A 26,500-nucleotide genomic window follows, 5' to 3' on the forward strand; every position below is an offset into this window, starting at 1 on the left:
CTAAGCCAGGGATTGTGGGTTCGAGTCCCATCTGGGGTGATTACAGCAGAGTGGTGCAGCGGAAGCGTGCTGGGCCCATAACCCAGAGGTCGATGGATCGAAACCATCCTCTGCTAAGTCTTTTTAAATCTCAATCTTATTCAGGAGAATTTTACAATACACACAAAGAATTAACTACTAGAAACTCCAGAGGCACTGGACTCCTAAGACAGGGATTGTGGGTTCAAGTCCCATCTGAGGTGATTACAGCAGAGTGGCGCAGCGGAAGCGTACTGGGCCCATAACCCAGAGGTCGATGGATCAAAACCATCCTCTGCTAAATCTTTTTAAATCTCAATCTTATTCAGGAGGCTTTTGCTATACACACAAAGAATTAACTCATAGACACTCCAGAGGCACTGGACTCCTAAGCCAGGGATTGTGGGTTCGAGTCCCAACTGAGGTGAATACAGCAGAGTGGTGCAGTGGGACCGTGCTGTGCCCATAACCCAGAGGTCGATGGATCATAACCATCCTCTACTAAGTTGTTTTAAATCTCAATATTATTCAGGAGGCTTTTACTATACACACTAATAATTACCTCATAGACACTCCAGAAGCACTGGCATCCTCAGACAGAGATTGTGGTTTCAAGTCCTGTCAAGATTGATTACAGCAGAGTGGCGCAGAGGAAGCGTGCTGGGCCCATAACCCAGAGGTCGATGGATCGAAACCATCCTCTGCTAAGTCTTTTTAAATCTCAATCTTATTCAGGAGGCTTTTACAATACACACAAAAAGTTAACTCCTAGAAACTCCAGAGGCACTGGACTACTAAGCCAGGGATTGTGGGTTCGAGTCCCATCTGGGGTGATTACAGCAGAGTGGCACAGTGGGACCGTGCTGTGCCCATAACCCAGAGGTCAATGGATCGTAACCATCCTCTGCTAAGACATTTTACCTTCTAGACACTCTTGAATCCCTAAACATGGGCAACAACCACAGGTTGGTCATGAAAAGCTGAGGCCACTTTCACCTCTCATAATAGTCATTCATCTACAAGACTCTTTCTGTGTATTGTAAAGGACTCCTGATTAAGATTGAGATATAAAAGGGCAAGTTAGTAACTGCATTAAAGCCCCAGTGGCCTAATGGATAAGGCACTGGCCTCCTAAGCCAGGGATTGTGGTTTACTAGTCCCATCTGGGGTGATTACAGCAGAGTGGTGCAGTGGGACTGTGCTGTACCGCGCTGTACAGCAGAGTGGCGCAGCGGAAGCGTGCTGGGCCCATAACCCAGAGGTCGATGGATCGAAACCATCCTCTGCTAAGTCTTTTTAAATCTCAATCTTATTCAGGAGAATTTTACAATACACACAAAGAATTAACAACTAGAAACTCCAGAGGCACTGGACTCCTAAGACAGGGATTGTGGGTTCAAGTCCCATCTGAGGTGATTACAGCAGAGTGGCGCAGCGGAAGCGTGCTGGGCCCATAACCCAGAGGTCGATGAATCGAAACCATCCTCTGCTAAGTCTTTTTAAATCTCAATCTTATTCAGGAGGCTTTTACTATACACACAAATAATTACCTCATAGACACTCCAGAGGCACTGCCTCCTCAGACAGAGATTGTGGTTTCAAGTCCTGCCAAGATTGATTACAGCAGAGTGGCGCAGCGGAAGCGTGCTGGGTCCATAACCCATAGGTTGATAGATCGAAACCATCCTCTGCTAAGTCTTTTTAAATCTCAATATTATTCAGGAGGCTTTTACAATACACACAAAAAGTTAACTCCTAGAAACCCCAGAGGCACTGGACTACTAAGCCAGGGATTGTGGGTTCGAGTCCCATCTGGGGTGATTACAGCAGAGTGGCACAGTGGGACCGTGCTGTGCCCATAACCCAGAGGTCAATGGATCGTAACCATCCTCTGTTAAGACATTTTACCTTCTAGACACTCTTGAATCCCTAAAAATGGGCACCAACCACAGGTTGGTCATGAAAAGCTGAGGCCACTTTCACCTCTCATAATAGTCATTCATCTACAAGACTCTTTCTGTGTATTGTAAAGGACTCCTGATTAAGATTTAGATTTAAAGGGGCAAGTTAGAAAATGCGTTAAAGCACCAGTGGCCTAATGGATAAGGCACTGGCCTCCTATGCCAGGGATTGTGGGTTCGAGTCCCATCAAGGGTGATTACAGCAGAGTGGCGCAGCGGAAGCGTGCTGGGCCCATAACCCAGAGGTCGATGGATCGAAACCATCCTCTGCTAAATCTTTTTAAATCTCAATCTTATTCAGGGGGCTTTTGCTATACACACAAAGAATTAACTCAATTAACATAGAATTAACAAAGAAGACACTCCAGAGGCACTGGACTCCTAAGCCAGGGATTGTGGGTTCGAGTCCCAACTGAGGTGAATACAGCAGAGTGGTGCAGTGGGACCGTGCTGTGCCCATAACCCAAAGGTCAATGGATCATAACCATCCTCTACTAAGTTGTTTTAAATCTCAATATTATTCAGGAGGCTTTTACTATACACACTAATAATTACCTCATAGACACTCCAGAAGCACTGGCATCCTATGCCAGGGATTGTGGGTTCGAGTCCCATCAAGGGTGATTACAGCAGAGTGGCGCAGCGGAAGCGTGCTGGGTCCATAACCCAGAGGGCGATGGATCGAAACCATCCTCTGCTAAGTCTTTTTAAATCTCAATATTATTCAGGAGGCTTTTACAATACACACAAAAAGTTAACTCCTAGAAACCCCAGAGGCACTGGACTACTAAGCCAGGGATTGTGGGTTCGAGTCCCATCTGGGGTGATTACAGCAGAGTGGCACAGTGGGACCGTGCTGTGCCCATAACCCAGAGGTCAATGGATCGTAACCATCCTCTGTTAAGACATTTTACCTTCTAGACACTCTTGAATCCCTAAAAATGGGCACCAACCACAGGTTGGTCATGAAAAGCTGAGGCCACTTTCACCTCTCATAATAGTCATTCATCTACAAGACTCTTTCTGTGTATTGTAAAGGACTCCTGATTAAGATTTAGATTTAAAGGGGCAAGTTAGAAAATGCGTTAAAGCACCAGTGGCCTAATGGATAAGGCACTGGCCTCCTATGCCAGGGATTGTGGGTTCGAGTCCCATCAAGGGTGATTACAGCAGAGTGGCGCAGCGGAAGCGTGCTGGGCCCATAACCCAGAGGTCGATGGATCGAAACCATCCTCTGCTAAATCTTTTTAAATCTCAATCTTATTCAGGGGGCTTTTGCTATACACACAAAGAATTAACTCAATTAACATAGAATTAACAAAGAAGACACTCCAGAGGCACTGGACTCCTAAGCCAGGGATTGTGGGTTCGAGTCCCAACTGAGGTGAATACAGCAGAGTGGTGCAGTGGGACCGTGCTGTGCCCATAACCCAAAGGTCAATGGATCATAACCATCCTCTACTAAGTTGTTTTAAATCTCAATATTATTCAGGAGGCTTTTACTATACACACTAATAATTACCTCATAGACACTCCAGAAGCACTGGCATCCTCAGACAGAGATTGTGGTTTCAAGTCCTGTCAAGATTGATTACAGCAGAGTGGCGCAGCGGAAGCGTGCTGGGCCCATAACCCAGAGGGCGATGGATCGAAACCATCCTCTGCTAAGTCTTTTTAAATCTCAATCTTATTCAGGAGGCTTTTACAATACACACAAAAAGTTAACTCCTAGAAACCCCAGAGGCACTGGACTACTAAGCCAGGGATTGTGGGTTCGAGTCCCATCTGGGGTGATTACAGCAGAGTGGCACAGTGGGACCGTGCTGTGCCCATAACCCAGAGGTCAATGGATCGTAACCATCCTCTGCTAAGACATTTTACCTTCTAGACACTCTTGAATCCCTAAAAATGGGCAACAACCACAGGTTGGTCATGAAAAGCTGAGGCCACTTTCACCTCTCATAATAGTCATTCATTTGCAAGACTCTTTCTGTGTATTGTAAAGGACTCCTGATTAAGATTGAGATTTAAAAGGGCAAGTTAGCAACTGCATTAAAGCCCCAGTGGCCTAATGGATAAGGCACTGGCCTCCTAAGCCAGGGATTGTGGGTTCGAGTCCCATCTGGGGTGATTACAGCAGAGTGGTGCAGTGGGACCGTGCTGTGCCACGCTGTACAGCAGAGTGGCGCAGCGGAAGCGTGCTGGGCCCATAACCCAGAGGTCGATGGATCGAAACCATCCTCTGCTAAATCTTTTTAAATCTCAATCTTATTCAGGAGGCTTTTGCTATACACACAAAGAATTAACTCATAGACACTCCAGAAGCACTGGACTCCTAAGCCAGGGATTGTGGGTTCGAGTCCCAACTGAGGTTAATACAGCAGAGTGGTGCAGTGGGACCGTGCTGTGCCCATAACCCAGAGGTCGATGGATCATAACCATCCTCTACTAAGTTGTTTTAAATCTCAATATTATTCAGGAGGCTTTTACTATACACACTAATAATTACCTCATAGACACTCCAGAAGCACTGGCATCCTCAGACAGAGATTGTGGTTTCAAGTCCTGTCAAGATTGATTACAGCAGAGTGGCGCAGAGGAAGCGTGCTGGGCCCATAACCCAGAGGTCGATGGATCGAAACCATCCTCTGCTAAATCTTTTTAAATCTCAATCTTATTCAGGAGGCTTTTACAATACACACAAAAAGTTATCTCCTAGAAACTCCAGAGGCACTGGACTACTAAGCCAGGGATTGTGGGTTATAGTCCCATCTGGGGTGATTACAGCAGAGTGGCACAGTGGGACCGTGCTGTGCCCATAACCCAGAGGTCAATGGATCGTAACCATCCTCTGCTAAGACATTTTACCTTCTAGACACTCTTGAATCCCTAAAAATGGGCAACAACCACAGGTTGGTCATGAAAAGCTGAGGCCCCTTTCACCTCTCATAATAGTCATTCATCTACAAGACTCTTTCTGTGTATTGTAAAGGACTCATGATTAAGATTGAGATATAAAAGGGCAAGTTAGTAACTGCATTAAAGCCCCAGTGGCCTAATGGATAAGGCACTGGCCTCCTAAGCCAGGGATTGTGGGTTCGAGTCCCATCTGGGGTGATTACAGCAGAGTGGTGCAGCGGAAGCGTGCTGGGCCCATAACCCAGAGGTCGATGGATCGAAACCATCCTCTGCTAAGTCTTTTTAAATCTCAATCTTATTCAGGAGAATTTTACAATACACACAAAGAATTAACTACTAGAAACTCCAGAGGCACTGGACTCCTAAGACAGGGATTGTGGGTTCAAGTCCCATCTGAGGTGATTACAGCAGAGTGGCGCAGCGGAAGCGTGCTGGGCCCATAACCCAGAGGTCGATGGATCGAAACCATCCTCTGCTAAATCTTTTTAAATCTCAATCTTATTCAGGAGGCTTTTGCTATACACACAAAGAATTAACTCATAGACACTCCAGAGGCACTGGACTCCTAAGCCAGGGATTGTGGGTTCGAGTCCCAACTGAGGTGAATACAGCAGAGTGGTGCAGTGGGACCGTGCTGTGCCCATAAACCAGAGGTCGATGGATCATAACCATCCTCTACTAAGTTGTTTTAAATCTCAATATTATTCAGGAGGCTTTTACTATACACACTAATAATTACCTCATAGACACTCCAGAAGCACTGGCATCCTCAGACAGAGATTGTGGTTTCAAGTCCTGTCAAGATTGATTACAGCAGAGTGGCGCAGAGGAAGCGTGCTGGGCCCATAACCCAGAGGTCAATGGATCGAAACCATCCTCTGCTAAGTCTTTTTAAATCTCAATCTTATTCAGGAGGCTTTTACAATACACACAAAAAGTTAACTCCTAGAAACTCCAGAGGCACTGGACTACTAAGCCAGGGATTGTGGGTTCGAGTCCCATCTGGGGTGATTACAGCAGAGTGGCACAGTGGGACCGTGCTGTGCCCATAACCCAGAGGTCAATGGATCGTAACCATCCTCTGCTAAGACATTTTACCTTCTAGACACTCTTGAATCCCTAAAAATGGGCAACAACCACAGGTTGGTCATGAAAAGCTGAGGCCACTTTCACCTCTCATAATAGTCATTCATCTACAAGACTCTTTCTGTGTATTGTAAAGGACTCCTGATTAAGATTGAGATATAAAAGGGCAAGTTAGTAACTGCATTAAAGCCCCAGTGGCCTAATGGATAAGGCACTGGCCTCCTAAGCCAGGGATTGTGGGTTCGAGTCCCATCTGGGGTGATTACAGCAGAGTGGTGCAGTGGGACTGTGCTGTGCCGCGCTGTACAGCAGAGTGGCGCAGCAGAAGCGTGCTGGGCCCATAACCCAGAGGTCGATGGATCGAAACCATCCTCTGCTAAGTCTTTTTAAATCTCAATCTTATTCAGGAGAATTTTACAATACACACAAAGAATTAACTACTAGAAACTCCAGAGGCACTGGACTCCTAAGACAGGGATTGTGGGTTCAAGTCCCATCTGAGGTGATTACAGCAGAGTGGCGCAGCGGAAGCGTGCTGAGCCCATAACCCAGAGGTCGATGAATCGAAACCATCCTCTGCTTAGTCTTTTTAAATCTCAATCTTATTCAGGAGGCTTTTACTATACACACAAATAATTACCTCATAGACACTCCAGAGGCACTGCCTCCTCAGACAGAGATTGTGGTTTCAAGTCCTGCCAAAATTGATTACAGCAGAGTGGCGCAGCGGAAGAGTGCTGGGTCCATAACCCATAGGTTGATGGATCGAAACCATCCTCTGCTAAGTCTTTTTAAATCTCAATCTTATTCAGGAGGCTTTTACAATACACACAAAAAGTTAACTCCTAGAAACCCCAGAGGCACTGGACTACTAAGCCAGGGATTGTGGGTTCGAGTCCCATCTGGGTTGATTACAGCAGAGTGGCACAGTGGGACCGTGCTGTGCCCATAACCCAGAGGTCAATGGATCGTAACCATCCTCTGCTAAGACATTTTACCTTCTAGACACTCTTGAATCCCTAAAAATGGGCAACAACCACAGGTTGGCCATGAAAAGCTGAGGCCACTTTCACCTCTCATAATAGACATTCATCTACAAGACTCTTTCTGTGTATTGTAAAGGACTCCTGATTAAGATTGAGATTTAAAAGGGCAAGTTAGTAACAGCATTAAAGCCCCAGTGGCCTAATGGATAAGGCACTGGCCTCCTAAGCCAGGGATTGTGGGTTCGAGTCCCATCTGGGGTGATTACAGCAGAGTGGTGCAGTGGGACCGTGCTGTGCCCATAAACCAAAAGATCAATAGATCGTAACCATCCTCTACTAAGTTGTTTTAAATCTCAATATTATTCAGGAGGCTTTTACTATACACACTAATAATTACCTCATAGACACTCCAGAAGCACTGGCCTCCACAGACAGAGATTGTGGTTTCAAGTCCTGTCAAGATCGATTACAGCAGAGTGGTGCAGCGGAAGCGTGCTGGCCCCATAACCCAGAGGTCGATGGATCAAAACCATCCTCTGCTAAGTCTTTTTAAATCTCAATCTTATTCAGGAGGCTTTTGCTATACACACAAAGAATTAACTCATGGACGCTCCAGAGGCACTAGACTCCACGGACAGAGATTGTGGTTTCGGATCGTATCAAGATTGATTACAGCAGAGTGGCGCAGCGGAAGCGTGCTGGGCCCATAACCCAGAGGTCGATGGATCGAAACCATCCTCTGCTAAGTCTTTTTAAATCTCAATCTTATTATGGAGGATTTTACAATACAAACAAAAAGTTAACTCCTAGAAACTCCAGAGGCACTGGACTCCTAAGCCAGGGATTGTGGGTTCGAGTCCCATCTGGGGTGATTACAGCAGAGTGGCGCAGCGGAAGCGTGCTGGGCCCATAACCCAGAGGTCGATGGATCGAAACCATCCTCTGCTAAGTCTTTTTAAATCTCAATCTTATTCAGGAGGCTTTTACAATACACAAAGAGTTAACTCCTAGAAACTCCAGAAGGCACTGGCCTCCTCAGACAGAGATTGTGGTTTCAAGTCCTGTCAAGATTGATTACAGCAGAGTCGCGCAGCAGAAGCGTGCTGGGCCCATAACCCAGAGGTCGATGGATCGAAACCATCCTCTGCTAAGACCTTTTACCTTCTAGAGACTCTTGAATCCCTAAAAATGGGCAACAACCATAGGTTGGTCATGAAAAGCTGAGGCCACTTTCACCTCTCATAATAGTCATTCATCTAGAAGACTCTTTGTGTGTATTGTAAAGGACTCCTGATTAAGATTGAGATTTAAAAGGGCAAGTTAGCAAATGGTTAAAGCCCCAGTGGCCTAATGGATAAGGCACTGTCCTCCTAAGCCAGGGATTGTGTGTTCGAGTCCCATCTGGGGTGATTACAGCAGAGTGGTGCAGTGGGACCGTGCTGTGCCCATAACCCAGAGGTCAATGGATCGTAACCATCCTCTACTAAGTCATTTTAAATCTCAATATTATTCATGAGGCTTTTACTATACACACAAATAATTAACTCATAGACTCTCCAGAGGCACTGCCTCCTCAGACAGAGATTGTGGTTTCAAGTCCTGCCAAGATTTATTACAGCAGAGTGGTGCAGCGGAAGTGTGCTGGGCCCATAACCCATAGGTCGATGGATCGAAACCATCCTGTGCTAAGTCTTTTTAAATCTCAATCTTATTCAGGAGGCTTTTACAATACACACAAAAAGTTAACTCCTAGAAACTCCAGAGGCACTGGACTCCTAAGCCAGGGATTGTAGGTTCGAGTCCCATATGGGGTGATTACAGCAGAGCGGCGCAGCGGAAGCATGCTGGGCCCATTACCTAGAGGTCGATGGATCGAAACCATCCTCTGCTAAGTCATTTTAAATCTCATTCTTATTCAGGAGGCTTTTACAATACACAAAGAGTTAACTCCTAGAAACTCCAGAGGCACTGGCCTCCTCAGACAGAGATTGTGGTTTCAAGTCCTGTCAAGATTGATTACAGCAGAGTGGCGCAGCGGAAGCGTGCTGGGCCCATAACCCAGAGGTCGATGGATCGAAACCATCCTCTGCTAAGACCTCTTACCTTCTAGACACTCTTGAATCCCTAAAAATGGGCAACAACCACAGGTTGGTCATGAAAAGCTGAGGCCACTTTCACCTCTCATAGTAGTCATTCATCTACAAGACTCTTTCTGTGTATTGTAAAGGACTCCTGATTAAGATTGAGATTTAAAAGGGCAAGTTAGTAACTGCATTAAAGCCCCAGTGGCCTAATGGATAAGGCACTGGCCTCCTAAGCCAGGGATTGTGGGTTCGAGTCCCATCTGCGGTGATAACAGCAGAGTGGTGCAGTGGGACCGTGCTGAGCCCATAACCCAGAGGTCAATGGATCGTAACCATCCTCTACTAAGTTGTTTTAAATCTCAATATTATTCAGGAGGCTTTTACTATACACACTAATAATTACCTCATAGACACTCCAGAAGCACTGGCCTCCGCAGACAGAGATTGTGGTTTCAAGTCCTGTCAAGATTGATTACAGCAGAGTGGCGCAGCGGAAGCGTGCTGGGCCCATAACCCAGAGGTCGATGGATCGAAACCATCCTCTGCTAAGTCTTTTTAAATCTCAATCTTATTCAGGAGGATTTTGCTATACACACAAAGAATTAACTCATGGACACTCCAGAGGCACTAGACTCCTCGGACAGAGATTGTGGTTTCGAATCGTATCAAGATTGATTACAGCAGAGTGGCGCTGCGGAAGCGTGCTGGGCCCATAACCCAGAGGTCGATGGATCGAAACCATCCTCTGCTAAGTCTTTTTAAATCTCAATCTTATTCAGGAGGCTTTTACAATACACAAAGAGTTAACTCCTAGAAACTCCAGAAGGCACTGGCCTCCTCAGACAGAGATTGTGGTTTCAAGTCCTGTCAAGATTGATTACAGCAGAGTCGCGCAGCAGAAGCGTGCTGGGCCCATAACCCAGAGGTCGATGGATCGAAACCATCCTCTGCTAAGACCTTTTACCTTCTAGACACTCTTGAATCCCTAAAAATGGGCAACAACCATAGGTTGGTCATGAAAAGCTGAGGTCACTTTCACCTCTCATAATAGTCATTCATCTAGAAGACTCTTTGTGTGTATTGTAAAGGACTCCTGATTAAGATTGAGATTTAAAAGGGCAAGTTAGCAAATGGTTAAAGCCCCAGTGGCCTAATGGATAAGGCACTGGCCTCCTAAGCCAGGGATTGTGTGTTCGAGTCCCATCTGGGGTGATTACAGCAGAGTGGTGCAGTGGGACCGTGCTTTGCCACGCTGTACAGCAGAGTGGCGCAGCAGAAGCGTGCTGGGCCCATAACCCAGAGGTCGATGGATCGAAACCATCCTCTGCTAAATCTTTTTAAATCTCAATCTTATTCAGGAGGCTTTTGCTATACACACAAAGAATTAACTCATAGACACTCCAGAGGCACTGGACTCCTAAGCCAGGGATTGTGGGTTCGAGTCCCAACTGAGGTGAATACAGCAGAGTGGTGCAGTGGGACCGTGCTGTGCCCATAACCCAGAGGTCGATGGATCATAACCATCTTCTACTAAGTTGTTTTAAATCTCAATATTATTCAGGAGGCTTTTACTATACACACTAATAATTACCTCATAGACACTCCAGAAGCACTGGCATCCTCAGACAGAGATTGTGGTTTCAAGTCCTGTCAAGATTGATTACAGCAGAGTGGCGCAGAGGAAGCGTGCTGGGCCCATAACCCAGAGGTCGATGGATCGAAACCATCCTCTGCTAAGTCTTTTTAATTCTCAATCTTATTCAGGAGGCTTTTACAATACACACAAAAAGTTAACTCCTAGAAACTCCAGAGGCACTGGACTACTAAGCCAGGGATTGTGGGTTATAGTCCCATCTGGGGTGATTACAGCAGAGTGGCACAGTGGGACCGTGCTGTGCCCATAACCCAGAGGTCAATGGATCGTAACCATCCTCTGCTAAGACATTTTACCTTCTAGACACTCTTGAATCCCTAAAAATGGGCAACAACCACAGGTTGGCCATGAAAAGCTGAGGCCCCTTTCACCTCTCATAATAGTCATTCATCTACAAGACTCTTTCTGTGTATTGTAAAGGACTCATGATTAAGATTGAGATATAAAAGGGCAAGTTAGTAACTGCATTAAAGCCCCAGTGGCCTAATGGATAAGGCACTGGCCTCCTAAGCCAGGGATTGTGGGTTCGAGTCCCATCTGGGGTGATTACAGCAGAGTGGTGCAGCGGAAGCGTGCTGGGTCCATAACCCAGAGGTCGATGGATCGAAACCATCCTCTGCTAAGTCTTTTTAAATCTCAATCTTATTCAGGAGAATTTTACAATACACACAAAGAATTAACTACTAGAAACTCCAGAGGCACTGGACTCCTAAGACAGGGATTGTGGGTTCAAGTCCCATCTGAGGTGATTACAGCAGAGTGGTGCAGCGGAAGCGTGCTGGCCCCATAACCCAGAGGTCGATGGATCGAAACCATCCTCTGCTAAATCTTTTTAAATCTCAATCTTATTCAGGAGGCTTTTGCTATACACACAAAGAATTAACTCATAGACACTCCAGAGGCACTGGACTCCTAAGCCAGGGATTGTGGGTTCGAGTCCCAACTGAGGTGAATACAGCAGAGTGGTGCAGTGGGACCGTGCTGTGCCCATAACCCAGAGGTCGATGGATCATAACCATCCTCTACTAAGTTGTTTTAAATCTCAATATTATTCAGGAGGCTTTTACTATACACACTAATAATTACCTCATAGACACTCCAGAAGCACTGGCATCCTCAGACAGAGATTGTGGTTTGAAGTCCTGTCAAGATTGATTACAGCAGAGTGGCGCAGAGGAAGCGTGCTGGGCCCATAACCCAGAGGTCGATGGATCGAAACCATCCTCTGCTAAGTCTTTTTAAATCTCAATCTTATTCAGGAGGCTTTTACAATACACACAAAAAGTTAACTCCTAGAACCTCCAGAGGCACTGGACTACTAAGCCAGGGATTGTGGGTTCGAGTCCCATCTGGGGTGATTACAGCAGAGTGGCACAGTGGGACCGTGCTGTGCCCATAACCCAGAGGTCAATGGATCGTAACCATCCTCTGCTAAGACATTTTACCTTCTAGACACTCTTGAATCCCTAAAAATGGGCAACAACCACAGGTTGGCCATGAAAAGCTGAGGCCCCTTTCACCTCTCATAATAGTCATTCATCTACAAGACTCTTTCTGTGTATTGTAAAGGACTCATGATTAAGATTGAGATATAAAAGGGCAAGTTAGTAACTGCATTAAAGCCCCAGTGGCCTAATGGATAAGGCACTGGCCTCCTAAGCCAGGGATTGTGGGTTCGAGTCCCATCTGGGGTGATTACAGCAGAGTGGTGCAGCGGAAGCGTGCTGGGTCCATAACCCAGAGGTCGATGGATCGAAACCATCCTCTGCTAAGTCTTTTTAAATCTCAATCTTATTCAGGAGAATTTTACAATACACACAAAGAATTAACTACTAGAAACTCCAGAGGCACTGGACTCCTAAGACAGGGATTGTGGGTTCAAGTCCCATCTGAGGTGATTACAGCAGAGTGGTGCAGCGGAAGCGTGCTGGGCCCATAACCCAGAGGTCGATGGATCGAAACCATCCTCTGCTAAATCTCAATCTTATTCAGGAGGCTTTTGCTATACACACAAAGAATTAACTCATAGACACTCCAGAGGCACTGGACTCCTAAGCCAGGGATTGTGGGTTCGAGTCCCAACTGAGGTGAATACAGCAGAGTGGTGCAGTGGGACCGTGCTGTGCCCATAACCCAGAGGTCGATGGATCATAACCATCCTCTACTAAGTTGTTTTAAATCTCAATATTATTCAGGAGGCTTTTACTATACACACTAATAATTACCTCATAGACACTCCAGAAGCACTGGCATCCTCAGACAGAGATTGTGGTTTGAAGTCCTGTCAAGATTGATTACAGCAGAGTGGCGCAGAGGAAGCGTGCTGGGCCCATAACCCAGAGGTCGATGGATCGAAACCATCCTCTGCTAAGTCTTTTTAAATCTCAATCTTATTCAGGAGGCTTTTACAATACACACAAAAAGTTAACTCCTAGAACCTCCAGAGGCACTGGACTACTAAGCCAGGGATTGTGGGTTTGAGTCCCATCTGGGGTGATTACAGCAGAGTGGCACAGTGGGACCGTGCTGTGCCCATAACCCAGAGGTCAATGGATCGTAACCATCCTCTGCTAAGACATTTTACCTTCTAGACACTCTTGAATCCCTAAAAATGGGCAACAACCACAGGTTGGTCATGAAAAGCTGAGGCCACTTTCACCTCTCATAATAGTCATTCATCTACAAGACTCTTTCTGTGTATTGTAAAGGACTCCTGATTAAGATTGAGATATAAAAGGGCAAGTTAGTAACTGCATTAAAGCCCCAGTGGCCTAATGGATAAGGCACTGGCCTCCTAAGCCAGGGATTGTGGTTTACTAGTCCCATCTGGGGTGATTACAGCAGAGTGGTGCAGTGGGACTGTGCTGTACCGCGCTGTACAGCAGAGTGGCGCAGCGGAAGCGTGCTGGGCCCATAACCCAGAGGTCGATGGATCGAAACCATCCTCTGCTAAGTCTTTTTAAATCTCAATCTTATTCAGGAGAATTTTACAATACACACAAAGAATTAACTACTAGAAACTCCAGAGGCACTGGACTCCTAAGACAGGGATTGTGGGTTCAAGTCCCATCTGAGGTGATTACAGCAGAGTGGCGCAGCGGAAGCGTGCTGGGCCCATAACCCAGAGGTCGATGAATCGAAACCATCCTCTGCTAAGTCTTTTTAAATCTCAATCTTATTCAGGAGGCTTTTACTATACACACAAATAATTACCTCATAGACACTCCAGAGGCACTGCCTCCTCAGACAGAGATTGTGGTTTCAAGTCCTGCCAAGATTGATTACAGCAGAGTGGCGCAGCGGAAGCGTGCTGGGTCCATAACCCATAGGTTGATGGATCGAAACCATCCTCTGCTAAGTCTTTTTAAATCTCAATATTATTCAGGAGGCTTTTACAATACACACAAAAAGTTAACTCCTAGAAACCCCAGAGGCACTGGACTACTAAGCCAGGGATTGTGGGTTCGAGTCCCATCTGGGGTGATTACAGCAGAGTGGCACAGTGGGACCGTGCTGTGCCCATAACCCAGAGGTCAATGGATCGTAACCATCCTCTGTTAAGACATTTTACCTTCTAGACACTCTTGAATCCCTAAAAATGGGCACCAACCACAGGTTGGTCATGAAAAGCTGAGGCCACTTTCACCTCTCATAATAGTCATTCATCTACAAGACTCTTTCTGTGTATTGTAAAGGACTCCTGATTAAGATTTAGATTTAAAGGGGCAAGTTAGAAAATGCGTTAAAGCACCAGTGGCCTAATGGATAAGGCACTGGCCTCCTATGCCAGGGATTGTGGGTTCGAGTCCCATCAAGGGTGATTACAGCAGAGTGGCGCAGCGGAAGCGTGCTGGGCCCATAACCCAGAGGTCGATGGATCGAAACCATCCTCTGCTAAATCTTTTTAAATCTCAATCTTATTCAGGGGGCTTTTGCTATACACACAAAGAATTAACTCAATTAACATAGAATTAACAAAGAAGACACTCCAGAGGCACTGGACTCCTAAGCCAGGGATTGTGGGTTCGAGTCCCAACTGAGGTGAATACAGCAGAGTGGTGCAGTGGGACCGTGCTGTGCCCATAACCCAAAGGTCAATGGATCATAACCATCCTCTACTAAGTTGTTTTAAATCTCAATATTATTCAGGAGGCTTTTACTATACACACTAATAATTACCTCATAGACACTCCAGAAGCACTGGCATCCTCAGACAGAGATTGTGGTTTCAAGTCCTGTCAAGATTGATTACAGCAGAGTGGCGCAGCGGAAGCGTGCTGGGCCCATAACCCAGAGGGCGATGGATCGAAACCATCCTCTGCTAAGTCTTTTTAAATCTCAATCTTATTCAGGAGGCTTTTACAATACACACAAAAAGTTAACTCCTAGAAACCCCAGAGGCACTGGACTACTAAGCCAGGGATTGTGGGTTCGAGTCCCATCTGGGGTGATTACAGCAGAGTGGCACAGTGGGACCGTGCTGTGCCCATAACCCAGAGGTCAATGGATCGTAACCATCCTCTGCTAAGACATTTTACCTTCTAGACACTCTTGAATCCCTAAAAATGGGCAACAACCACAGGTTGGTCATGAAAAGCTGAGGCCACTTTCACCTCTCATAATAGTCATTCATTTGCAAGACTCTTTCTGTGTATTGTAAAGGACTCCTGATTAAGATTGAGATTTAAAAGGGCAAGTTAGCAACTGCATTAAAGCCCCAGTGGCCTAATGGATAAGGCACTGGCCTCCTAAGCCAGGGATTGTGGGTTCGAGTCCCATCTGGGGTGATTACAGCAGAGTGGTGCAGTGGGACCGTGCTGTGCCACGCTGTACAGCAGAGTGGCGCAGCGGAAGCGTGCTGGGCCCATAACCCAGAGGTCGATGGACCGAAACCATCCTCTGCTAAATCTTTTTAAATCTCAATCTTATTCAGGAGGCTTTTGCTATACACACAAAGAATTAACTCATAGACACTCCAGAGGCACTGGACTCCTAAGCCAGGGATTGTGGGTTCGAGTCCCAACTGGGGTGATTACAGCAGAGTGGTGCAGCGGAAGCGTGTTGGGCCCATAACCCAGAGGTCGATGGATCGAAACCATCCTCTGCTAAGTCTTTTTAAATCTCAATCTTATTCAGGAGAATTTTACAATACACACAAAGAATTAACTACTAGAAACTCCAGAGGCACTGGACTCCTAAGACAGGGATTGTGGGTTCAAGTCCCATCTGAGGTGATTACAGCAGAGTGGCGCAGCGGAAGCGTGCTGGGCCCATAACCCAGAGGTCGATGGATCGAAACCATCCTCTGCTAAATCTCAATCTTATTCAGGAGGCTTTTGCTATACACACAAAGAATTAACTCATAGACACTCCAGAGGCACTGGACTCCTAAGCCAGGGATTGTGGGTTCGAGTCCCAACTGAGGTGAATACAGCAGAGTGGTGCAGTGGGACCGTGCTGTGCCCATAAACCAGAGGTCGATGGATCATAACCATCCTCTACTAAGTTGTTTTAAATCTCAATATTATTCAGGAGGCTTTTACTATACACACTAATAATTACCTCATAGACACTCCAGAAGCACTGGCATCCTCAGACAGAGATTGTGGTTTCAAGTCCTGTCAAGATTGATTACAGCAGAGTGGCGCAGAGGAAGCGTGCTGGGCCCATAACCCAGAGGTCAATGGATTGAAACCATCCTCTGCTAAGTCTTTTTAAATCTCAATCTTATTCAGGAGGCTTTTACAATACACACAAAAAGTTAACTCCTAGAAACTCCAGAGGCACTGGACTACTAAGCCAGGGATTGTGGGTTCGAGTCCCATCTGGGGTGATTACAGCAGAGTGGCACAGTGGGACCGTGCTGTGCCCATAACCCAGAGGTCAATGGATCGTAACCATCCTCTGCTAAGACATTTTACCTTCTAGACACTCTTGAATCCCTAAAAATGGGCAACAACCACAGGTTGGTCATGAAAAGCTGAGGCCACTTTCACCTCTCATAATAGTCATTCATCTACAAGACTCTTTCTGTGTATTGTAAAGGACTCCTGATTAAGATTGAGATATAAAAGGGCAAGTTAGTAATTGCATTAAAGCCCCAGTGGCCTAATGGATAAGGCACTGGCCTCCTAAGCCAGGGATTGTGGGTTCGAGTCCCATCTGGGGTGATTACAGCAGAGTGGTGCAGTGGGACTGTGCTGTGCTGCGCTGTACAGCAGAGTGGCGCAGCGGAAGCGTGCTGGGCCCATAATCCAGAGGTCGATGGATCGAAACCATCCTCTGCTAAGTCTTTTTAAATCTCAATCTTATTCAGGAGAATTTTACAATACACACAAAGAATTAACTACTAGAAACTCCAGAGGCACTGGACTCCTAAGACAGGGATTGTGGGTTCAAGTCCCATCTGAGGTGATTACAGCAGAGTGGCGCAGCGGAAGCGTGCTGAGCCCATAACCCAGAGGTCGATGAATCGAAACCATCCTCTGCTTAGTCTTTTTAAATCTCAATCTTATTCAGGAGGCTTTTACTATACACACAAATAATTACCTCATAGACACTCCAGAGGCACTGCCTCCTCAGACAGAGATTGTGGTTTCAAGTCCTGACAAGATTGATTACAGCAGAGTGGCGCAGCGGAAGAGTGCTGGGTCCATAACCCATAGGTTGATGGATCGAAACCATCCTCTGCTAAGTCTTTTTAAATCTCAATCTTATTCAGGAGGCTTTTACAATACACACAAAAAGTTAACTCCTAGAAACCCCAGAGGCACTGGACTACTAAGCCAGGGATTGTGGGTTCGAGTCCCATCTGGGTTGATTACAGCAGAGTGGCACAGTGGGACCGTGCTGTGCCCATAACCCAGAGGTCAATGGATCGTAACCATCCTCTGCTAAGACATTTTACCTTCTAGACACTCTTGAATCCCTAAAAATGGGCAACAACCACAGGTTGGCCATGAAAAGCTGAGGCCACTTTCACCTCTCATAATAGACATTCATCTACAAGACTCTTTCTGTGTATTGTAAAGGACTCCTGATTAAGATTGAGATTTAAAAGGGCAAGTTAGTAACGGCATTAAAGCCCCAGTGGCCTAATGGATAAGGCACTGGCCTCCTAAGCCAGGGATTGTGGGTTCGAGTCCCATCTGGGGTGATTACAGCAGAGTGGTGCAGTGGGACCGTGCTGTGCCCATAAACCAAAAGATCAATAGATCGTAACCATCCTCTACTAAGTTGTTTTAAATCTCAATATTATTAAGGAGGCTTTTACTATACACACTAATAATTACCTCATAGACACTCCAGAAGCACTGGCCTCCACAGACAGAGATTGTGGTTTCAAGTCCTGTCAAGATCGATTACAGCAGAGTGGTGCAGCGGAAGCGTGCTGGCCCCATAACCCAGAGGTCGATGGATCAAAACCATCCTCTGCTAAGTCTTTTTAAATCTCAATCTTATTCAGGAGGCTTTTGCTATACACACAAAGAATTAACTCATGGACGCTCCAGAGGCACTAGACTCCACGGACAGAGATTGTGGTTTCGGATCGTATCAAGATTGATTACAGCAGAGTGGCGCAGCGGAAGCGTGCTGGGCCCATAACCCAGAGGTCGATGGATCGAAACCATCCTCTGCTAAGTCTTTTTAAATCTCAATCTTATTATGGAGGATTTTACAATACAAACAAAAAGTTAACTCCTAGAAACTCCAGAGGCACTGGACTCCTAAGCCAGGGATTGTGGGTTCGAGTCCCATCTGGGGTGATTACAGCAGAGTGGCGCAGCGGAAGCGTGCTGGGCCCATAACCCAGAGGTCGATGGATCGAAACCATCCTCTGCTAAGTCTTTTTAAATCTCAATCTTATTCAGGAGGCTTTTACAATACACAAAGAGTTAACTCCTAGAAACTCCAGAAGGCACTGGCCTCCTCAGACAGAGATTGTGGTTTCAAGTCCTGTCAAGATTGATTACAGCAGAGTCGCGCAGCAGAAGCGTGCTGGGCCCATAACCCAGAGGTCGATGGATCGAAACCATCCTCTGCTAAGACCTTTTACCTTCTAGACACTCTTGAATCCCTAAAAATGGGCAACAACCATAGGTTGGTCATGAAAAGCTGAGGCCACTTTCACCTCTCATAATAGTCATTCATCTAGAAGACTCTTTGTGTGTATTGTAAAGGACTCCTGATTAAGATTGAGATTTAAAAGGGCAAGTTAGCAAATGGTTAAAGCCCCAGTGGCCTAATGGATAAGGCACTGTCCTCCTAAGCCAGGGATTGTGTGTTCGAGTCCCATCTGGGGTGATTACAGCAGAGTGGTGCAGTGGGACCGTGCTGTGCCCATAACCCAGAGGTCAATGGATCGTAACCATCCTCTACTAAGTCATTTTAAATCTCAATATTATTCATGAGGCTTTTACTATACACACAAATAATTAACTCATAGACTCTCCAGAGGCACTGCCTCCTCAGACAGAGATTGTGGTTTCAAGTCCTGCCAAGATTTATTACAGCAGAGTGGTGCAGCGGAAGTGTGCTGGGCCCATAACCCATAGGTCGATGGATCGAAACCATCCTGTGCTAAGTCTTTTTAAATCTCAATCTTATTCAGGAGGCTTTTACAATACACACAAAAAGTTAACTCCTAGAAACTCCAGAGGCACTGGACTCCTAAGCCAGGGATTGTAGGTTCGAGTCCCATATGGGGTGATTACAGCAGAGCGGCGCAGCGGAAGCATGCTGGGCCCATTACCTAGAGGTCGATGGATCGAAACCATCCTCTGCTAAGTCATTTTAAATCTCATTCTTATTCAGGAGGCTTTTACAATACACAAAGAGTTAACTCCTAGAAACTCCAGAGGCACTGGCCTCCTCAGACAGAGATTGTGGTTTCAAGTCCTGTCAAGATTGATTACAGCAGAGTGGCGCAGCGGAAGCGTGCTGGGCCCATAACCCAGAGGTCGATGGATCGAAACCATCCTCTGCTAAGACCTCTTACCTTCTAGACACTCTTGAATCCCTAAAAATGGGCAACAACCACAGGTTGGTCATGAAAAGCTGAGGCCACTTTCACCTCTCATAGTAGTCATTCATCTACAAGACTCTTTCTGTGTATTGTAAAGGACTCCTGATTAAGATTGAGATTTAAAAGGGCAAGTTAGTAACTGCATTAAAGCCCCAGTGGCCTAATGGATAAGGCACTGGCCTCCTAAGCCAGGGATTGTGGGTTCGAGTCCCATCTGCGGTGATAACAGCAGAGTGGTGCAGTGGGACCGTGCTGAGCCCATAACCCAGAGGTCAATGGATCGTAACCATCCTCTACTAAGTTGTTTTAAATCTCAATATTATTCAGGAGGCTTTTACTATACACACTAATAATTACCTCATAGACACTCCAGAAGCACTGGCCTCCGCAGACAGAGATTGTGGTTTCAAGTCCTGTCAAGATTGATTACAGCAGAGTGGCGCAGCGGAAGCGTGCTGGGCCCATAACCCAGAGGTCGATGGATCGAAACCATCCTCTGCTAAGTCTTTTTAAATCTCAATCTTATTCAGGAGGATTTTGCTATACACACAAAGAATTAACTCATGGACACTCCAGAGGCACTAGACTCCTCGGACAGAGATTGTGGTTTCGAATCGTATCAAGATTGATTACAGCAGAGTGGCGCTGCGGAAGCGTGCTGGGCCCATAACCCAGAGGTCGATGGATCGAAACCATCCTCTGCTAAGTCTTTTTAAATCTCAATCTTATTCAGGAGGCTTTTACAATACACAAAGAGTTAACTCCTAGAAACTCCAGAAGGCACTGGCCTCCTCAGACAGAGATTGTGGTTTCAAGTCCTGTCAAGATTGATTACAGCAGAGTCGCGCAGCAGAAGCGTGCTGGGCCCATAACCCAGAGGTCGATGGATCGAAACCATCCTCTGCTAAGACCTTTTACCTTCTAGACACTCTTGAATCCCTAAAAATGGGCAACAACCATAGGTTGGTCATGAAAAGCTGAGGTCACTTTCACCTCTCATAATAGTCATTCATCTAGAAGACTCTTTGTGTGTATTGTAAAGGACTCCTGATTAAGATTGAGATTTAAAAGGGCAAGTTAGCAAATGGTTAAAGCCCCAGTGGCCTAATGGATAAGGCACTGGCCTCCTAAGCCAGGGATTGTGTGTTCGAGTCCCATCTGGGGTGATTACAGCAGAGTGGTGCAGTGGGACCGTGCTTTGCCACGCTGTACAGCAGAGTGGCGCAGCAGAAGCGTGCTGGGCCCATAACCCAGAGGTCGATGGATCGAAACCATCCTCTGCTAAATCTTTTTAAATCTCAATCTTATTCAGGAGGCTTTTGCTATACACACAAAGAATTAACTCATAGACACTCCAGAGGCACTGGACTCCTAAGCCAGGGATTGTGGGTTCGAGTCCCAACTGAGGTGAATACAGCAGAGTGGTGCAGTGGGACCGTGCTGTGCCCATAACCCAGAGGTCGATGGATCATAACCATCCTCTACTAAGTTGTTTTAAATCTCAATATTATTCAGGAGGCTTTTACTATACACACTAATAATTACCTCATAGACACTCCAGAAGCACTGGCATCCTCAGACAGAGATTGTGGTTTCAAGTCCTGTCAAGATTGATTACAGCAGAGTGGCGCAGAGGAAGCGTGCTGGGCCCATAACCCAGAGGTCGATGGATCGAAACCATCCTCTGCTAAGTCTTTTTAATTCTCAATCTTATTCAGGAGGCTTTTACAATACACACAAAAAGTTAACTCCTAGAAACTCCAGAGGCACTGGACTACTAAGCCAGGGATTGTGGGTTATAGTCCCATCTGGGGTGATTACAGCAGAGTGGCACAGTGGGACCGTGCTGTGCCCATAACCCAGAGGTCAATGGATCGTAACCATCCTCTGCTAAGACATTTTACCTTCTAGACACTCTTGAATCCCTAAAAATGGGCAACAACCACAGGTTGGCCATGAAAAGCTGAGGCCCCTTTCACCTCTCATAATAGTCATTCATCTACAAGACTCTTTCTGTGTATTGTAAAGGACTCATGATTAAGATTGAGATATAAAAGGGCAAGTTAGTAACTGCATTAAAGCCCCAGTGGCCTAATGGATAAGGCACTGGCCTCCTAAGCCAGGGATTGTGGGTTCGAGTCCCATCTGGGGTGATTACAGCAGAGTGGTGCAGCGGAAGCGTGCTGGGTCCATAACCCAGAGGTCGATGGATCGAAACCATCCTCTGCTAAGTCTTTTTAAATCTCAATCTTATTCAGGAGAATTTTACAATACACACAAAGAATTAACTACTAGAAACTCCAGAGGCACTGGACTCCTAAGACAGGGATTGTGGGTTCAAGTCCCATCTGAGGTGATTACAGCAGAGTGGTGCAGCGGAAGCGTGCTGGGCCCATAACCCAGAGGTCGATGGATCGAAACCATCCTCTGCTAAATCTTTTTAAATCTCAATCTTATTCAGGAGGCTTTTGCTATACATACAAAGAATTAACTCATAGACACTCCAGAGGCACTGGACTCCTAAGCCAGGGATTGTGGGTTCGAGTCCCAACTGAGGTGAATACAGCAGAGTGGTGCAGTGGGACCGTGCTGTGCCCATAACCCAGAGGTCGATGGATCATAACCATCCTCTACTAAGTTGTTTTAAATCTCAATATTATTCAGGAGGCTTTTACTATACACACTAATAATTACCTCATAGACACTCCAGAAGCACTGGCATCCTCAGACAGAGATTGTGGTTTGAAGTCCTGTCAAGATTGATTACAGCAGAGTGGCGCAGAGGAAGCGTGCTGGGCCCATAACCCAGAGGTCGATGGATCGAAACCATCCTCTGCTAAGTCTTTTTAAATCTCAATCTTATTCAGGAGGCTTTTACAATACACACAAAAAGTTAACTCCTAGAACCTCCAGAGGCACTGGACTACTAAGCCAGGGATTGTGGGTTCGAGTCCCATCTGGGGTGATTACAGCAGAGTGGCACAGTGGGACCGTGCTGTGCCCATAACCCAGAGGTCAATGGATCGTAACCATCCTCTGCTAAGACATTTTACCTTCTAGACACTCTTGAATCCCTAAAAATGGGCAACAACCACAGGTTGGCCATGAAAAGCTGAGGCCCCTTTCACCTCTCATAATAGTCATTCATCTACAAGACTCTTTCTGTGTATTGTAAAGGACTCATGATTAAGATTGAGATATAAAAGGGCAAGTTAGTAACTGCATTAAAGCCCCAGTGGCCTAATGGATAAGGCACTGGCCTCCTAAGCCAGGGATTGTGGGTTCGAGTCCCATCTGGGGTGATTACAGCAGAGTGGTGCAGCGGAAGCGTGCTGGGTCCATAACCCAGAGGTCGATGGATCGAAACCATCCTCTGCTAAGTCTTTTTAAATCTCAATCTTATTCAGGAGAATTTTACAATACACACAAAGAATTAACTACTAGAAACTCCAGAGGCACTGGACTCCTAAGGCAGGGATTGTGGGTTCAAGTCCCATCTGAGGTGATTACAGCAGAGTGGTGCAGCGGAAGCGTGCTGGGCCCATAACCCAGAGGTCGATGGATCGAAACCATCCTCTGCTAAATCTTTTTAAATCTCAATCTTATTCAGGAGGCTTTTGCTATACACACAAAGAATTAACTCATAGACACTCCAGAGGCACTGGACTCCTAAGCCAGGGATTGTGGGTTCGAGTCCCAACTGAGGTGAATACAGCAGAGTGGTGCAGTGGGACCGTGCTGTGCCCATAACCCAGAGGTCGATGGATCATAACCATCCTCTACTAAGTTGTTTTAAATCTCAATATTATTCAGGAGGCTTTTACTATACACACTAATAATTACCTCATAGACACTCCAGAAGCACTGGCATCCTCAGACAGAGATTGTGGTTTGAAGTCCTGTCAAGATTGATTACAGCAGAGTGGCGCAGAGGAAGCGTGCTGGGCCCATAACCCAGAGGTCGATGGATCGAAACCATCCTCTGCTAAGTCTTTTTAAATCTCAATCTTATTCAGGAGGCTTTTACAATACACACAAAAAGTTAACTCCTAGAACCTCCAGAGGCACTGGACTACTAAGCCAGGGATTGTGGGTTTGAGTCCCATCTGGGGTGATTACAGCAGAGTGGCACAGTGGGATCGTGCTGTGCCCATAACCCAGAGGTCAATGGATCGTAACCATCCTCTGCTAAGACATTTTACCTTCTAGACACTCTTGAATCCCTAAAAATGGGCAACAACCACAGGTTGGTCATGAAAAGCTGAGGCCACTTTCACCTCTCATAATAGTCATTCATCTACAAGACTCTTTCTGTGTATTGTAAAGGACTCCTGATTAAGATTGAGATATAAAAGGGCAAGTTAGTAACTGCATTAAAGCCCCAGTGGCCTAATGGATAAGGCACTGGCCTCCTAAGCCAGGGATTGTGGGTTCGAGTCCCATCTGGGGTGATTACAGCAGAGTGGCACAGTGGGACCGTGCTGTGCCCATAACCCAGAGGTCAATGGATCGTAACCATCCTCTGCTAAGACATTTTACCTTCTAGACACTCTTGAATCCCTAAAAATGGGCAACAACCACAGGTTGGCCATGAAAAGCTGAGGCCCCTTTCACCTCTCATAATAGTCATTCATCTACAAGACTCTTTCTGTGTATTGTAAAGGACTCATGATTAAGATTGAGATATAAAAGGGCAAGTTAGTAACTGCATTAAAGCCCCAGTGGCCTAATGGATAAGGCACTGGCCTCCTAAGCCAGGGATTGTGGGTTCGAGTCCCATCTGGGGTGATTACAGCAGAGTGGTGCAGCGGAAGCGTGCTGGGTCCATAACCCAGAGGTCGATGGATCGAAACCATCCTCTGCTAAGTCTTTTTAAATCTCAATCTTATTCAGGAGAATTTTACAATACACACAAAGAATTAACTACTAGAAACTCCAGAGGCACTGGACTCCTAAGACAGGGATTGTGGGTTCAAGTCCCATCTGAGGCGATTACAGCAGAGTGGTGCAGCGGAAGCGTGCTGGGCCCATAACCCAGAGGTCGATGGATCGAAACCATCCTCTGCTAAATCTTTTTAAATCTCAATCTTATTCAGGAGGCTTTTGCTATACACACAAAGAATTAACTCATAGACACTCCAGAGGCACTGGACTCCTAAGCCAGGGATTGTGGGTTCGAGTCCCAACTGAGGTGAATACAGCAGAGTGGTGCAGTGGGACCGTGCTGTGCCCATAACCCAGAGGTCGATGGATCATAACCATCCTCTACTAAGTTGTTTTAAATCTCAATATTATTCAGGAGGCTTTTACTATACACACTAATAATTACCTCATAGACACTCCAGAAGCACTGGCATCCTCAGACAGAGATTGTGATTTGAAGTCCTGTCAAGATTGATTACAGCAGAGTGGCGCAGAGGAAGCGTGCTGGGCCCATAACCCAGAGGTCGATGGATCGAAACCATCCTCTGCTAAGTCTTTTTAAATCTCAATCTTATTCAGGACGCTTTTACAATACACACAAAAAGTTAATTCCTAGAAACTCCAGAGGCACTGGACTACTAAGCCAGGGATTGTGGGTTCGAGTCCCATCTGGGGTGATTACAGCAGAGTGGCACAGTGGGACCGTGCTGTGCCCATAACCCAGAGGTCAATGGATCGTAACCATCCTCTGCTAAGACATTTTACCTTCTAGACACTCTTGAATCCCTAAAAATGGGCAACAACCACAGGTTGGTCATGAAAAGCTGAGGCCACTTTCACCTCTCATAATAGTCATTCATCTACAAGACTCTTTCTGTGTATTGTAAAGGACTCCTGATTAGGATTGAGATATAAAAGGGCAAGTTAGTAACTGCATTAAAGCCCCAGTGGCCTAATGGATAAGGCACTGGCCTCCTAAGCCAGGGATTGTGGGTTCGAGTCCCATCTGGGGTGATTACAGCAGAGTGATGCAGTGGGACTGTGCTGTGCCGCGCTGTACAGCAGAGTGGCGCAGCGGAAGCGTGCTGGGCCCATAACCCAGAGGTCGATGGATCGAAACCATCCTCTGCTAAGCCTTTTTAAATCTCAATCTTATTCAGGAGAATTTTACAATACACACAAAGAATTAACTACTAGAAACTCCAGAGGCACTGGACTCCTAAGACAGGGATTGTGGGTTCAAGTCCCATCTGAGGTGATTACAGCAGAGTGGCGCAGCGGAAGCGTGCTGGGCCCATAACCCAGAGGTCGATGAATCGAAACCATCCTCTGCTAAGTCTTTTTAAATCTCAATCTTATTCAGGAGGCTTTTACTATACACACAAATAATTACCTCATAGACACTCCAGAGGCACTGCCTCCTCAGACAGAGATTGTGGTTTCAAGTCCTGCCAAGATTGATTACAGCAGAGTGGCGCAGCGGAAGCGTGCTGGGTCCATAACCCATAGGTTGATGGATCGAAACTATCCTCTGCTAAGTCTTTTTAAATCTCAATCTTATTCAGGAGGCTTTTACAATACACACAAAAAGTTAACTCCTAGAAACCCCAGAGGCACTGGACTACTAAGCCAGGGATTGTGGGTTCGAGTCCCATCTGGGTTGATTACAGCAGAGTGGCACAGTGGGACCGTGCTGTGCCCATAAACCAAAAGGTCAATAGATCGTAACCATCCTCTACTAAGTTGTTTTAAATCTCAATATTATTCAGGAGGCTTTTACTATACACACTAATAATTACCTCATAGACACTCCAGAAGCACTGGCCTCCACAGACAGAGATTGT

The 26,500-nt window shown here is 46.1% G+C and overlaps 19 non-coding genes across 19 annotated transcripts in view; all 19 read left to right on the forward strand.

The window, feature by feature from the left end:
• Positions 1-39, forward strand: part of trnar-ccu (transfer RNA arginine (anticodon CCU)) — a 73-nt gene extending 34 nt beyond the window's left edge. The window contains exon 1 of the tRNA in view: positions 1-39. This exon is cut by the window's left edge and continues 34 nt beyond it. This is a non-coding gene — a tRNA (tRNA-Arg).
• Positions 40-4,036: 3,997 nt separating this feature from the next.
• On the forward strand, positions 4,037-4,109 carry trnar-ccu (transfer RNA arginine (anticodon CCU)). The gene has a single exon. It is a non-coding gene; the product is annotated as a tRNA-Arg (tRNA).
• A 914-nt stretch (positions 4,110-5,023) lies between these two features.
• trnar-ccu (transfer RNA arginine (anticodon CCU)) lies at positions 5,024-5,096 on the forward strand. Its single transcript has one exon. It is a non-coding gene; the product is annotated as a tRNA-Arg (tRNA).
• A 1,076-nt stretch (positions 5,097-6,172) lies between these two features.
• On the forward strand, positions 6,173-6,245 carry trnar-ccu (transfer RNA arginine (anticodon CCU)). The gene has a single exon. It is a non-coding gene; the product is annotated as a tRNA-Arg (tRNA).
• Positions 6,246-7,158: 913 nt separating this feature from the next.
• Positions 7,159-7,231, forward strand: trnar-ccu (transfer RNA arginine (anticodon CCU)). The gene has a single exon. It is a non-coding gene; the product is annotated as a tRNA-Arg (tRNA).
• Positions 7,232-9,249: 2,018 nt separating this feature from the next.
• trnar-ccu (transfer RNA arginine (anticodon CCU)) lies at positions 9,250-9,322 on the forward strand. The gene has a single exon. It is a non-coding gene; the product is annotated as a tRNA-Arg (tRNA).
• An 871-nt stretch (positions 9,323-10,193) lies between these two features.
• Positions 10,194-10,266, forward strand: trnar-ccu (transfer RNA arginine (anticodon CCU)). The gene has a single exon. It is a non-coding gene; the product is annotated as a tRNA-Arg (tRNA).
• A 914-nt stretch (positions 10,267-11,180) lies between these two features.
• trnar-ccu (transfer RNA arginine (anticodon CCU)) lies at positions 11,181-11,253 on the forward strand. The gene has a single exon. It is a non-coding gene; the product is annotated as a tRNA-Arg (tRNA).
• Positions 11,254-12,329: 1,076 nt separating this feature from the next.
• trnar-ccu (transfer RNA arginine (anticodon CCU)) lies at positions 12,330-12,402 on the forward strand. The gene has a single exon. It is a non-coding gene; the product is annotated as a tRNA-Arg (tRNA).
• A 3,020-nt stretch (positions 12,403-15,422) lies between these two features.
• Positions 15,423-15,495, forward strand: trnar-ccu (transfer RNA arginine (anticodon CCU)). The gene has a single exon. It is a non-coding gene; the product is annotated as a tRNA-Arg (tRNA).
• A 1,310-nt stretch (positions 15,496-16,805) lies between these two features.
• Positions 16,806-16,878, forward strand: trnar-ccu (transfer RNA arginine (anticodon CCU)). Its single transcript has one exon. It is a non-coding gene; the product is annotated as a tRNA-Arg (tRNA).
• A 913-nt stretch (positions 16,879-17,791) lies between these two features.
• On the forward strand, positions 17,792-17,864 carry trnar-ccu (transfer RNA arginine (anticodon CCU)). Its single transcript has one exon. It is a non-coding gene; the product is annotated as a tRNA-Arg (tRNA).
• Positions 17,865-19,882: 2,018 nt separating this feature from the next.
• On the forward strand, positions 19,883-19,955 carry trnar-ccu (transfer RNA arginine (anticodon CCU)). The gene has a single exon. It is a non-coding gene; the product is annotated as a tRNA-Arg (tRNA).
• Positions 19,956-20,826: 871 nt separating this feature from the next.
• Positions 20,827-20,899, forward strand: trnar-ccu (transfer RNA arginine (anticodon CCU)). Its single transcript has one exon. It is a non-coding gene; the product is annotated as a tRNA-Arg (tRNA).
• A 914-nt stretch (positions 20,900-21,813) lies between these two features.
• Positions 21,814-21,886, forward strand: trnar-ccu (transfer RNA arginine (anticodon CCU)). Its single transcript has one exon. It is a non-coding gene; the product is annotated as a tRNA-Arg (tRNA).
• Positions 21,887-22,962: 1,076 nt separating this feature from the next.
• Positions 22,963-23,035, forward strand: trnar-ccu (transfer RNA arginine (anticodon CCU)). Its single transcript has one exon. It is a non-coding gene; the product is annotated as a tRNA-Arg (tRNA).
• A 1,076-nt stretch (positions 23,036-24,111) lies between these two features.
• trnar-ccu (transfer RNA arginine (anticodon CCU)) lies at positions 24,112-24,184 on the forward strand. Its single transcript has one exon. It is a non-coding gene; the product is annotated as a tRNA-Arg (tRNA).
• A 264-nt stretch (positions 24,185-24,448) lies between these two features.
• Positions 24,449-24,521, forward strand: trnar-ccu (transfer RNA arginine (anticodon CCU)). The gene has a single exon. It is a non-coding gene; the product is annotated as a tRNA-Arg (tRNA).
• Positions 24,522-25,597: 1,076 nt separating this feature from the next.
• On the forward strand, positions 25,598-25,670 carry trnar-ccu (transfer RNA arginine (anticodon CCU)). Its single transcript has one exon. It is a non-coding gene; the product is annotated as a tRNA-Arg (tRNA).
• Positions 25,671-26,500: the final 830 nt, after the last annotated feature.

The sequence above is a fragment of the Carassius carassius genome, chromosome 11 (genome assembly GCF_963082965.1).
Source record: "Carassius carassius chromosome 11, fCarCar2.1, whole genome shotgun sequence".
NCBI classification, from domain to species: Eukaryota; Metazoa; Chordata; class Actinopteri; order Cypriniformes; family Cyprinidae; genus Carassius; species Carassius carassius.